The 12,533-nt window shown below is 42.5% G+C and overlaps 1 protein-coding gene across 20 annotated transcripts in view; it reads right to left on the bottom strand.

The window, feature by feature from the left end:
- Positions 1-12,533, bottom strand: part of mef2cb (myocyte enhancer factor 2cb) — a 71,548-nt gene that overhangs the window by 48,301 nt on the left and 10,714 nt on the right. The window contains exon 1 of one of the 20 annotated variants that reach the window (XM_055011533.1): positions 1,045-1,066. The exons of the other annotated variants lie outside the window; for them this stretch is intronic. The gene's annotated coding sequence lies outside the window, so the exon portion shown is untranslated. Of the gene's footprint in view, positions 1-1,044; positions 1,067-12,533 lie in introns of those variants that run through there. 20 annotated transcript variants of the gene reach the window in all.

Here is a 12,533-nt window from a genome sequence, read left to right as displayed (position 1 = left end):
GAAAAACATTGGGTCTGGTTGAATACAAAAAAGGCCTTGGGACATAACGTGTTAGCTTACACTTAGCCAGACCTTAACCAAAGTAAGTTTGTTGCCTAAACCTAATGACAGACAGTAGATTGGATGTAAATCTGTCATTTGTCCCAGCCACATCCTGGCAACTGTGCTGCCAGAAGCCTTTGTAGTGTTCATTCATTCAAAGAATATAAGCTGCTTCTGAACTGTTAACGACAATGAATGCCATCACAGTGTAATCGGGAAAACAATTTAGTGACACATCATGTAATTTCTAGAAGACGGGGTCGCTTACTTGTGTAGAGGCACAACTTCCCAGCAGTCGCGTGCCCCGACTCTCCACCCCACACTGTATCAACAGCAGACATCATGGATAAGCCGATCCAGTGATGATTTCATCACACCCCCCACCCCTTACTCTTTCCCTTTGCCACAGTATTCTAATCACCCTAATTAAAAGCTTTGTTCATTTAGAAATCTCTGATGACAATTTGTTTCACTCTACCCTACAGCAGTGGTGGCTGTGAAGAGAGGAGAATTAAATTTGATCTTGTGACAGCAATTATTAAATGCTCCCTCCTGGCCTCAATTAAGGCCCGCGGGCTAATGCTAACATGGCTAACCCTCACGCAACCACAAGGTGCCTGGTGCACTTCCTTTTCTTTCACCGACTTCATTTTGTCACCCTTTCCAGTATCCAGTATGTATGTGTGTGGGTATATCTGTGAGCATCTGTCAGCTGGGTGTCTATGGTAATGTGTGCTTGCTCATGGGTTGTTATCTGTTTTGCATACTTGCTGATGGGAAGAGGTAAATAGAACAATTTCCTTTTTTGGGCTTATTTATTGCAACTAAGTCAGCATGAGCAAACTGGCAGATTTACAGGGAAGTTGTGGAATTTACTATTTTCTCTTGTGTCTTTTCATCAGCATGTTTGGATTCCACAATGAAATGATGACATGGCGTGAATATTTTTTTTAAGTTATGACCACGACAAGCATCTACTGAAGTTGACAGCACAAAGGGTACCTCTCCCTGTCGTTGTGAAGCTCCAACAGCATTACATGTCACGGTCGCAGGCTTGCTGAGCCGAAATGAGAGCCACAGCTCTGCTTTGAGTCTATGCACAGTGTGTGGGTAATTTGCAGAGAAGTAGAAGGTTGCACACTTCAACAAGGATGTCCTTCATAGATTCGACCTTCTGTTTTTTCTTTTTTTTTTCTTCCTCCGGTCCCTGTGCTCTGCTAGGAAACCAAGTAACCTAGATCATAGTGTGGGGAGAGAGAGAGAAGGATGGTGACAGAGACAGAAAGAATGAGAGACAGAGGCAGAGAAGGAGACTGAGCACAAGAGTCACATTTTGACACTCCACCACCAACACTTAAAACGATTCTACAAACTTCCTTTAGGATGATGTCAGGTTCACTATTTTCTGTTGTTGTTACCACAAGCTGATTGTGCTGATTATTGGTGAGCGCTGTTTCCCTGTTGATGCTGAGCATCATTAAACAGAGATTGTTCCACTGTTAGTGTTTGTTTAAGCAAGGCTGGTTTAATGTTTCCAGGCAGTGTCTCTTCACCACAGACACACACAAACGCACACACACACATGCTCAATGTAAACTTGAGACACAAGTTGTGCGCCGCATCTATAATTTATGTTACTCTTGTGCTTTGTTTCAAGTCTAATTTCAAAGATAAAGAAAGCATTTAATTCCAAAAGCAGCAGGTATTGAAAATTCTTCATTCTCAGCGAGTAGGAATTGACATATACAACATATAGCGGCCTTAAAAATCTGTATCATTTTCAGCACGTAGTCTGAACTCTTCTACTCTCACGGCGTGCTACAGTTCCCAGGGGAGTGCTGGTGGTGGGGTGCATGAGGCAAAAGGTTGTGGAGTGTGCAGGGCGTGTGGCAGCATACGGTACCTACAGATCGGCCTCTGTTTAGGGGAGTGGCCCCACCACGGCTAGAGCCAGGCCAGACCCAGTCCAAGCCTCTCATTAGTCATCGGCTGAGTGCCGCGCTCTTTTTTGGAGTGGTTAAGGGGGGAACTGGTGAGGGTCTGGCAGTTCCACTGTACTCCACTCCCAGCACCATCACAACCCGACCTCATCAAAGTGAGCGCTCGTAATTTGTCACAGAAAGCAGCCAATTAACATATGTTAAAGGAGGAGGGAGGACGAGAAGAAGGGAGGAGAAGGAGGAGAGGGTGAGTGAAAAAAGATAGCGTGTGATTAAAGAGTCTGCACAGCTGCACAACATCAAGATGGCAAGGAGAGGTTTGAAAGAGACCTCAGACCCAGTAATCTGATAAAGCGTACTGTTACTTAACCCCCATAAGCAAAAGAGAGCGGGAGAAGGAGAAAGGGGGGGAGAATGAAATAATAGAGACAAACAAATATTAAATTACTGCTGTGAATCTACAAGCTTTGGCAGCGTGCCTCTGCTCTCAATGTGTGGCTACAGTGAAGGCTGCTGTATCACACAGAGATGACCCCTCCTGCCAAAGCACTACTGCTGTTTGACCACACTCTATTTTTAGCTCAGCACTCACCATTGTACTTGACGTAGCTCACACTTTTGCTAAAACCTGCCAGGAACCTCTATGGTTTTTCTTTTTTTCAGCTTTTTTTTGTTTTAAATCCTAAAATGAAATCATCCGGTGCACCACAGCATTTTAACTCCCTTTCTCATGAAATAAAATGTGTTTTTTTTTTCATTTTTCATTTATTTTTTCTGTCACAAAGTCTGAGACAAGTTGCTTACATTCTGACTTGTTTGTTTGCTTTCAAATTCTTGTTCTTCATGGTTGGTTTTTAACACGCTGCGTGTGGTTATTTATGCATGTGTGCGACTGTATGACTGTGTGTCTTTGCGCGAGTGTGCGCGTTTATGTGTCTGTTATTGTTGATGTTGTTGTAGGAACATCTTGTGAAGTGAGTTGTGTGATATTTTTGCCTTGTTGTTGGATACGGTGGCAGGCTGAATGCATTAGCAGTGCACGCTGATGCCATTCTGTGTTCTGTCGTCTCTCAGCCACCTCTGCCTTGTCTCTCTACAGCGACTGATCACACGGGTTGACAAGCAAGTTCGGGTCTTCGTCGTCTGCCTCGCCATCCTTCGCTACGTGGGCTCCAACTTTTTCAGCGAGGAAAATAAGAGAAAGGCGGGGAAGGAAGCTTTAAACAAATTTGAGTGATTTTAGAAATGCAAGTCAAGTCGTGGGGAAATCCCCTGAACAAAAACAAAAATGCAAGAAATTTGAAGAGTTCTGTATTCCTGATACAGTCACTGGAAAATAAACGGTTATAAGTTGCATTATTATTATTAATAATATTAACTTAGAAATTATTTTAATAATAATATCATTGTGGTTATTATTATTAAAGTTGTTTTGACTGAAATGCCAGACAAAAATGGAAAGCAAAACCGCAAATGGCTGGCAGAAGAGCAGGCCCTGCGCTGTATATAAATCATGACTGTTTCTTTTTTCCTCCTCTTCCTCTCTCGCACTCTTATCCTTGCCATCGAGCATCAGTCGTTATTTATTTATTTTTGCCATAAAGTGGAGGAGCGGAGGAGTGACGGAGATGGGGGGATGGAGGGACGGTGGACAGAGGGGGCGGCGCGGCGAAGTCGTATTCGGTTCACAAGGCTCGCCGCTCGGTTGGATTTTTCTCGTCACTTCTCATCTGCTCTGCAAGCTGGTGGTTCAGTGAAGGACCTGGCTGCCTGGAGTCCCCCCCCCACCCCACCCTCCTCCTCCTCCCCTCCACTCAAATCCCTCTGCTGCGAGCACAGCTGCACCGTTCACATAACCTCGCCTGCCCCCCTCCTAACCTAACTCCCCCCCTGCTAATGATAGCAGAGCACGTCCCCCCTCCACAAGGCAACAGCTTTTTCCATTTCATGTACATACACATAAACTCGCACACAAGATCACCGGACACGCGCACGGACCAGTGGGCACAACATATCCCTTCGTTTGGTTCCTTCCCCTACATTTTTTCTCATATCATTCAATTTCTTCCCCTTCTCTTCACCCTGAGAAAAATCCCCCGGCCTTGTGACCCAACGAAGGCCTGAGAACATGCACACAAACACACCAGACACACACACACACACACACACACACATATTTAACTGAACCCTTCAACTGCAAACTGCCCGTTTTTCTCTCGCTGCACAACTCGAACAGCTAGTGACCTGCATCACAGCTGTGTGTGGGAATTTCTATGGGAGAGTGTGTTTGTAGGAGGGTTGAGCGTGTGAATGTACATATGTGCATATACCTGCTTACATCATGTTCGCACCGCGTATGTTACATGGACATTTCTGCATAAACGGCTGCATTACACATTTACTTCAGGTACATATATCTGTTGTGTGTGTGTGTGTGTGTGTAGTGTCTATATAAGCAGTGGAGGAGGGAGGTGAGGGCAGCTCTGGGCTTCTGCTGCGCCTACTGTGCATTATCCCAAATAAACAACTCATTACACGTGTACTTAACCAAGGGGAACTGGCGAGCAGTGGAAGCTAATCCCCGTTATCGTTCCCAGCGTTTCTCTTCCGATTACGCTACAGGGGGAAGAGGAGCCCAAGAAGGTAGGCTGCTCAGTTGCAGGAGGAGGTAGAGTGAGAAGGAGGCAGGGGGGAGAGAGAAGAAAGAAAATCATTTCAGTTAACTTCCCACAAATGCCTTTCTTACTTATAGTATCCTTCCCCACTCTATCTCTCTCTCTCTCTCTCTTGCTACCCCCTTGCCTTCTCTCCTTTCTTCTCCCTATGGATTTTGCATTGCTCTTGTTTTCGACCATCTCTCAGAACTGGGTCATCGACAGATTGTGCGGCAGCATTTTGAAGAACATGGGAGGGAAAAAAAAGCATGTTCTTGCTATGAGAACAATCCAAGGTTTCTTTAACAAGTAGCGTGCTTATCAAATTAAGCTGTCAAAAGCACATTAATAACAGGCAGCACAATTCCCCTCACAGAGAAAAAGGGGGGAGAACACATTGGGAAAAAAAAAAGGAAATGATTTTTCATTCGCTATGTAAAGAGACAGTCCACCAAGGGCAGCAGAGCTTTTTAAAGATTTCTCTCTTTCTTTCTGTCCCACTCAAAACATAATTATGGGGCCCCTATTATAAGGGGCCAAAGTTGCAGCGTGTCACTCATTTAAAGTGTGAACAATATCTTCGGTTAGGATGCAGCAGCGGATGACGCTCACGTTTAACAGAATTACAGATGAAAGGGCATCTCCGGGTGATAATGTGGCTTTACAAGCAAACAATTAGATGGTGTGACAGAAGAGGATTAACCAATAAGACTGTTATCCACCCACATAACTGAGACAGTAAAAATGATAGTGACCCCAGACTATCTGAACCTTTCAGAATTAAGTAACTGTTACATGATGAAGTATAAACAGGCTGTATTAAGTCAGTTATGCTGTGAATGGCAACACTTTTTACTACCCTTGCAAATCCGGAGCCAAATCATCCCTTAAGAAAGTGAGAGCAGAATGTGAGGGAAACAGTGTACACAAGTGGGGCAAAGACAGAAAGTTAACGCTCACAGGCTTGTTCACATGGCATATGCTTGAGACGCCGAAATGAAATTAACAAGACACCTCGGCATACAGATGGCAGAGAGGAGCGAAAACCACCCTGTGACCTTACACTCATAGACTAAGTGTTGAAAAACACTGTTCTCACTTTGAAGACACTCTATTGTGCTGCCATCTTAAGACTCTTTTAAAAAGCCTCATACTCTGCTCAGCATTTGTAAAGAGAATTAGATTTTTCAGATTTGTATTTAGTTGCTAATCTGTACTTTACAAAACTTGACAGTGTCGGCCGAGGCTTCTCATGCTAAACTGCGAGCTCTTTTGTGTTTTACTCCAGAGACTGATTTTCTCACACCCTCAATCTGAGTCCCATCCTGTTTGCTCGGCCCCCGGGGGAGCTGCTCTGTCGTAGCCCGGAATGGGCCGGCGGTAGATGGATGTGACGTGGAGGAACTGGGACTCTGCTGGAGGGAGGCTGGAGCCACGACAGGTATCCCCCGCACTTCCTCAGCTATTTATAAAACCCCGAGTCCAGCACCGGGCCAAAAATAAGACAGAGGCCATTTTTATCCATAATAATAAAGGCAAATAAAGGCTCCCTTACTCATGCACTTTACACACAAATACACATGAGGAACAGAAAAACATCCATGCACACCGATACAAAGAAAGCGAAAAAGTCTTCACCAGACGATGAAACCGTCCTCCTATTGAGCATGCTCAAACGTACACACACACACACACACACACACACACACACACACACACACACACACACACACACACACACAACAGACAAAAGTCAATATCAAGGCTGAGCTATTTCTGTAGAGAGCACTATTTAGGAAGTGTGGGCTAGGTGCCAGCATTCTCCTCAGTATCGTCTGGCCGTCATTGCAATGGTGCTGTTATACAAACTCACCTCTTTCCTCTCTTCTCTCACCCACTCCTCACCCTTTCCACCCAATCCCTTGTTCCATTGTCACTACTCTCTCTCTCTCCCCCTCTCTTTCTCTCTCGGTTTCTCTTATACACACACAAGGTTATTTGTTTTTCCACTGGGTCGAACCACAGTGCCAGGTGAAAGCATCTATTGGCAGGATAAAGAGAGTGGCTGGTGTGAGATCACAAGGCCCCACTCTGCCCAGCAAACCTTGAAGTGAAGCGCCGGGCTGGAGTTTCAAACAAAGTGCCCCCTCATTCATTATACATGCATCTGCTCTGAAATCTCCTTCCGCAACACCATCTCTTCTCCTCTCTCTCTCTCTCTGCCTCTCTAGGCCTCTCTCCTTCTATCTTCCTCCCTCTCTTCTCACATCGTCCCTCTTCGTTTTCTCTCGTTTTTTTTCCAGACAGAGCATCCATAAAGTATGAATAAAATTAATGACATCACGAGCTGCACTTTGGAAGAGCCACTGTAGGAAAAAGCCATACATCACAGGGCAGAAGGAGCTGGGGCTGAAAAAGAATGTTGAAATTTAAAAAAAGAAAAAAATCGACAGCAAGAGACAGAAAAGGCGTGTGTGGTGGTGGTGGTGGTGGTGGTGGTGGTGGTGGTGGTGGTGGGCGTTGCTTTCCTCTTCTCCACCCTCAGGTCACTTCATAATGCTGATGTTACTGAGTGTTATTAAGTTTGATATCAGATCAACTTTCGCTGAAAAGTTGAAATATAATTCACTTTTTCATTATTTTTTCTAATTTCTTCGTAGCTGCAGCTCACTTTTCTCTGTCTCAGTCTCTTCCTTCTGCTTTCTCCTTATGGTCATCTGAGTAATTTAAGCGCTCAGAACGGTCCTGTGTGCCACATTATTTTACAGGCTGGCCTTTGGTGTGGGAATGGCACAGATGACAGTGGAAAGGAACAGTGGTGTGGACTTTGGCAGGACACCGCCTGGTTAAGTTGTGCGCTACAGAAGAGGGAGAGCACTGAGCATGGATTCTTAGTATTTTTTTCTCAACTTAACAGCATTTTCAACAGCATGGTCCCCCCGGGGTTGTACAGTGAATCTCCTGATGTTACAGACATTGCCCAGATATCTGAGACTATGGTGAAAAATAATCATCATATTTAAGACGGTAATATTCTTCTTTAGAGCAAAAGAAAAGAGACAGACATATCAATAGCGCTGCCTATTATTGGACATTCAGTGTTGCATTGTTTCATTACAAAAGCAACATCAGACAAAAGCCTGACTGGGTACAAATTTGAGTCCTTATTCCTCTGAATTCAGTGTGAACACAAGATCTTCTAAAAATACCCGATAGCGGTGTGAAGCTCAGCAGCAGCGTGGATGGGGAGCAGTGGCGGCAGCAGCGCAGATTGTGGCAGCCGAGTGAGCAGGGCTTTCAGATGGATGTGAGCTTGTGTGAGGCCAAGGCACAGAGCTACCTCTGTGCGTCTCACTAGACTCTCTTGCAGAATGACTCGGCTATGTTGCAGTTGTGACAAAGATAAATTACAGCCACTGGAAAACATTTCTACATTTTTCTCACTCTCGCCCCTTCCCAACACCTCTTTTTCTTTTTTGTTAGCATTGGGTGTATTCCAAATGCGTCCCCACACCAAAGGGAGACGGTGAAGCGACTAGGAGAGGGGGTATCTCCAAAAATATATTAGGGTGTTAGAAGTTGCCCCTAACCATTTACAGGTCAGGTACAGTGAACTTGGCTTCTGTGAGTACGTTTAAGTACATCCATAGCAAACGCTTCTCCCTGAAACAAACTCAGAAAACTGTTTAAAATGGATTTGCAGTAAGTTCTGGATTTGCGGCACAACATATCGAGCAGGTATTACAGATAGATTGGCTGTCTAGATTGTCTATTACACTGATGCTGGGGAAAAAAATCTCTCAGGAAGGCAGTTAAACTAAGTCTGGTGGGGAAGTTAATGAACTATTTTTTTAAACAAGTTAACTCTCATTTGACTTTCATTTTATCATTTAAGTCTCGATGCTGAAGCATTCCGCCTGATCTGAACCATCCAGTGTTTAGACAAAGAAATCCAATCTCTGTTGTACTCTAAATGTTTCTCTTTGTCTTATCATTCAAAGTCCTCTGCTCTCTGCAATCCTCTAGCCTTCTCCCTCGCTGTCCAAATATTTCACAGAGTGGGCCTCAAGTATGGTGAGGTGTTTTGGGTGTCTCTTTAGGTGGGCTGCAGCTGACGATATGATTGTGTGGTCAGCAGTGCTGAGCACAGACCACCCAGCAGGCAGCTGCTGTAATAATGGCCAACAGGCCAGGCAGGAAACAGGAAACAGGATGAAGAAGGCAGGACATCCTGTTCATCTAGATCAGTGTGTTAAGCATGACATCCCGAAAGCATCACTTTTTAATGAAGAATACCTGATCAGCGGCCGCGTATTTTGTCGCAACTAACCTCAGCTCGAATGAATTTCTACCTACGATATCTCAGTGTGTGTCTTTCTCTGTTTTCATGTGCATCTGTCTTCTCAGTTTGCCTTTTCAGCCCTCACACTGACACTGTTTTCCAGACTGCTCCATCATCCCAGACATCAAATCCTACCCTCTTCAGTGGGAGAATAAAGGAGGAAAAGAAAAACACGCATTTTCATTTGAATATACACCAGCAACAACCTCACAAAACTCAGACAAAAAAAAACACAAAAGCACAAACATTCCAACGCACAAATACACAAAGACAAGACACAAACTTGAACATGCGCACACACACGCGCTCAAACACACCTCCCAGACACACAGCACATACTGACAGACAAACACACAAAGAAACAGCAAACACAAAGCACAGCACAGCCAGAAGTCTACTTTATGCAGAAATATTCTAAAGTGTGTTTTACAATACAATTAAACATCAAAGGCTGATATATTCCTCTGTGATCTTTAACACCCCAGTGAACAAACCCCATACACCCCCATCCACTTACAGCGTACAGAGAAAGTTGCTGAACGTCATTGCTAATTACTAGATAGAGACAGAAGAATACTTTGCATCATTATGCAAAAACCAGGACATATTCAAATATATGCATACAATCCACCATAAACCATTCAAGGACTGTGTTATTTATGTTAGATTATTTTTTTAAAAGTTTTTTACGAGTAATTGCAGCTCTTATAATGATATAGCGACTGTGCTCCAAACACAAAGGCACATTTGGATAAACATTTCTAACACGCACAACAGTTGGGACAATGAAAGTGAGATCTGTTCAAAAGAAGTAAATAAACACATGGTGAGGTTGAGCCCTACACTTATCATTGGCACGACAATATGTATAAAAACAACAAAAAAAAAATCCTCCCATGTGGCAGTAGAGAGAACACCTGCCTTGTGCAGTAAACAAGAATACAACAAGCCCTTGAGTTATTATAAAACATAAGTATTTTCATCTGTTCATAAACAGGCAAGAAAAAAAGTTGTTCGAAGCAAATGGCTTAATATTTCCACATTATCGGGTCAGACAAATTTATAAAAATTAGGCTTTTATGTTTATTCTGTGGCATAAACTGCTACACCGAAAAATACTGCATTCTAAACAGGATATACCGAGTTGTCTCTCAACGGTTAAAGATATTAAATTCTACTAATAGAAGAGGCCTTATATGTGAGGTAAATATAATTGTCTACAACTGCCTCTTATATTACCTTCTCATTTGAGCCAAAGGGCATGAAGTCCAATTACAGCTCTTCAATATCTACCTCCAGATCTTGCCAACCTGCAATGTGCAAATGAATGTTTTACTGATGTTTAACTGAGCAAACTCTGCAAACTCCTTCCAAAATATTTGAAACCATTAGTGAGAAAAAAAAAAAACTTTAAAGCATAGCAAAAGGGCCTATTAAACTATTTGCCTAAACATAAATACATTGGAAGTTTCCATCAAGAATAATGTTTTCATAGATGTGGTTTTCCATAAGGAGGGAATCTTGAAATGTGCCTTTTGTACAGCACTAAATGTTTATGCTCTGAGGCAGCACAGTGGTATAGTTTACCTTTTTTTTTTTTCTTTTTTTAAAGGAGCAAGTTTGATTGCACGCATTTCACATCACTCACAGGTTAACTGTCTCTTTGTGGGCATGCCTATCTCTGGCTTCCAGTAAAAGTAATTCACGAGCATTATGTTACACATTTATGAGCATTACATTAGACATTTATGATTAAAGATATTCTCAACAGTCTGTCAAATGCTGGTTTTGTGGGAGTGCATTTTAAAACACATGGCAAAACCCTGACCATGGCATACAATGTGTCCCTTCACTTAACTAAAGCTTTACTGAGCCCCTGGTGTACAGCAAAGTGCCCTGACAATCGGCTCAATGCCCCGGCCAATCACAGGGACACGTGACCTTCTAATCCCTCTCTGTGAGAAGGGTAAGAGTGTGTTGTCACTGTTGGTTTTGTGAATCAGCGCCCAAAATCCCAAATGATTTGTCAAGAGGGTGAGGTCTTAAGAGAATAAGAGAAACAAAAGCAGCGCAGGCCAGATAGTGTGGGTGTCGATGCGTGCATGTGTGTAAAAGTGTGTGTGTAACAGAAAGAGAAAGGAGACAGAACATGCTTTTGTCTGTGCGTTTGTGTGTGTGTGTGTGTGTGTGTGCGTGTGTGTGTGTGTCTGTTTGTAAAGGGTCTCTAAGATTACAGAGCTTGGCTGACAGAGTCCTCTGTGTGTAATCGTGGGTCCACATGCGAGTGCTCACCTTCCTCTGAGCGGATTAACCTATCGCTAAATCCCAAGAGAGCAACAGGCCAGACAGGCCACACAGAACAACTTCATTGACGATGGTCAGGAGAGGGAAGGCCATGTGTAAAAATTTTTCATAGACTAATACACATACTTTGTCATGGATAAACAATTTATATAAAAAGATTACAAAAAACGATGGGATAATATACAGGACAGTGCATTCTCCTGAGGGTGATAAATGTATCTCACACTATATATATATATATATATATATATATATATATATATATATATATATATATATATATATATATATATATATATATATATACATTAGATGGAGATGTATCTTTTTTCTTTATATTAAAATAATTATAAAAAGCTTGCTGTAAAGCAGTAAATAACTGAATGTGTGCAGTGCGCTTCACACAGGGACACTGACTGGGCTGATATGCTGGAATAGACAGCAACACTTTACTACTTAAAAAATAATACTTTTCCAAAGTGCCTTGAACATATCTCATTCACATATCTGCACTTCAAATTTAATTGTAAATCTTGTAAATCTCAAAATGTTCAGTGAATACTGTATTTATTATATTCATTTTGAAAAACGGCAGCTATCTCTACATTATCGGCCTGTTTTTTGTTTTAAAAAATGTAAAAATTAAGTTTATTTGATTGGTTAAAATGCTTCTTTAACTTCATGACAAATTCATGAGACAGTGAATACAGAAATACAGTTTTATGAGCATGAGCTAAATGCCCACTGCTCAGTCAGCCACAATCAGTCTAAATTAACAAGAAGTGTGCCGTAGTAATTTTAAATTTCATCACCATCCGTTTATCTGCCCATTTCATCGGTGGGCCTCCTGTCCGCACATCTTGAGCACAAGACAAATAATCCAATTTTAATTCTGAAGCTGCAACCTGTGAAAGTTGCCACAAGTTAATTATGGTTTCATTATTAATCCTCTCTACTGCAACAGGTTCAGCTGAGCAACATGAGACTAAACTAAACTCATCTTGTAAATATATCAACCTCACTGCAGTGTGATAAGTCAATCTCAGTCACAAAGTCACAGAGAAGAAATTGTAGTTGAGCCTGAACACACCAAAGCTTCTCTGAAACGCTCATTTCCAGTTCAGCATGAATTAACAGTCAGATAATTCTCCTAAACGGTGTCCTGCTCTATTGTATTTTTTTTTCCGAAATGATTAATACATCAGATAATCTTTTGCAACATAATTATGAGAGCAGGTTAAGCTGGTTCAG

The sequence above is a fragment of the Amphiprion ocellaris genome, chromosome 6 (genome assembly GCF_022539595.1).
Source record: "Amphiprion ocellaris isolate individual 3 ecotype Okinawa chromosome 6, ASM2253959v1, whole genome shotgun sequence".
NCBI lineage: Eukaryota > Metazoa > Chordata > Actinopteri > Pomacentridae > Amphiprion > Amphiprion ocellaris.
This window is presented reverse-complemented; position numbering and strand designations above follow the sequence as displayed.